The following is a 2,034-nucleotide window of genomic DNA, read 5'->3' on the forward strand; positions in this document are numbered from 1 at the left end:
ATATAACCAGTTGAAAAGTGCAAAGATCTCCATAAAAGCTGTAACTTTTCTCTTTCTTATTCATTTGGCGGTGCAGATGCTCCTAGAGAAAGAACACCGCTGGCTCTAGAGAGGTCATATTTTAAACTTAAGCCTTTCTCGTTATCAGTGAGGTGCTGGCGAAACTTGCGGGTGGATAAATCAAACTTGGCGGGGTCCTATCCCTTGCTTTTATCGCTTCTTAAAATAAAATTAATCCGAACGAATGTTGTTGTTCAGAATAACAAAAGCTCAAATTTATGCAAATTAAACTTTTTTGTAGCGATTACACTAACAGCATATTGTGGGTGGCCGTCGTGACGCCCAGCGCCCTCGGAATTGTTGGTCGTAGCTGCCTCGGGTTTGAAACTACAAACTATAGGGATTTCGGAAGTTTGTAGCTTAGCAAAACCTTATAAAGTAAATCGTAAACGTTTGTAAATTAAACGGTTTCCATAAGCGCTGTAAAGTTATGCCCGATTTTAAATTAAGTTTAGGCTACTATCCTTTACAAAAGTTATAATTTTGTGTAACTTACAGATACCATTTAAACATTGTAAATAAAAAAGAGTTTATTAAAAGATTGCGGCCTGAAATTTACTGCAAACCAAAATTTTCGCCATGGCAGTATTACCGTCGCTCTCCCTCCTATATGCTTAGTATCCAGCAACTATATACAAATTCTATTTAATTCTAAACCCACATTATTATTTCACATTTAATGACTTGCGTATTTTTAGTAAATAAAAAATATATATGTGGGGTTTAGACGAGTAACATTCCTAAACCGTTAAGATTTACGAGGGTTACGGGGGGAGACGAGAACGACAAAAGGGAGAAGTGGGAAAGACGACAATTGGTGACGGCGCGAAAAGAAGAAAGAACGAATGACGTTACGATGAAAGGAGAAAAGACGTTACGAAGAAGATTATCGTTCTATCAAGACGGTTGTCAATTCCGGTTCTCTCTATTTTTATCTCAATCACTATTCCCTCATATATAATAGGCTATTGTTTGATTTTGATGGTAGCCGAAGTATGTTCTTTTACACGTAATAAACGCGTTTATTACGTGTAGAAGAACATTTTTTAATTGATACTTACCGAGAAGTTTTAAAACAATGTACAGGAAGCTAAAGGTTACAGAAAAGAAATGTTTGCTTGACATAATGTATTAAAGAAAAATTACTGCCCCAAGTGATAAATTTTATTAGACGAAAGAAAAAGAGATAGGTCGAAGAATGAAAGTAAAAGAATAGTGACAGCAGCACCCGGTATTCCCAGGTCGTCTCCGCCCCAAGTACTGAGCGGGCCCGACGCTCCTTGACTTCGGTGATCGGACGAGAACCGGTATTTTCAGCGTGGTATGGCCGCTGCCCGAGACAACTCGCCTGCACAACATCACTTATGCATATTCGTACCCAATTCGCGCTTCGAATATCGCTTTTTGTCCTTCTTACCATCACATTCCACTTTAAATCAGGTTTTCTTAAAGCGTTCGATATTACATCGACAGGATCGATGGGGGAAAAAGTTCATTAAAAATTGACAATATCAGTCAATTTTACTAACTTAATGAGACTTATTATATGTGTAATATTATAAATAATAAACAATCTAAAAATCCCACTAGCAATTCTTTTATTCGTCACAACGTCGGAATGTTAAATACAGTGTTCTTTACACGTGACACTGATGTGGTCGAACGGATTCAATAAACTCTTCTATTTCATTTATTTTTCATGTTTTCGAGACTGTCACAATTGTAGGATTAACCCTCATTTCTGTTATTGTTAGAATTTAAACCACGTGTCTACTTTGACGTCACAGAAATGACTTCTCTTTATTGGAGGAATTTTGGCGTAAAAAATTTTCACCGTAAAAATTTTGGGGTAGAAATTACGGCGTAAAAAGTAGAGACATGCTCTACTTTTTTTCAGTTCTGTTTCAGCCAAAATTTCAGAAAAATATTTATGTTTTCTGTTTTATGCTAGATTTTACGCCGAATTTTACGCAT

The 2,034-nt window shown here is 36.5% G+C and overlaps 1 pseudogene; it reads right to left on the minus strand.

Moving 5' to 3' along the window:
• Nucleotides 1-1,276: 1,276 nt before the first annotated feature.
• Nucleotides 1,277-1,395, minus strand: LOC136972100 (5S ribosomal RNA; annotated as a pseudogene).
• Nucleotides 1,396-2,034: the final 639 nt, after the last annotated feature.

The sequence above is a fragment of the Centruroides vittatus genome, unplaced genomic scaffold (assembly GCF_030686945.1).
Source record: "Centruroides vittatus isolate TY-2023 unplaced genomic scaffold, ASM3068694v2 contig_2787, whole genome shotgun sequence".
Taxonomy (NCBI): Eukaryota; Metazoa; Arthropoda; class Arachnida; order Scorpiones; family Buthidae; genus Centruroides; species Centruroides vittatus.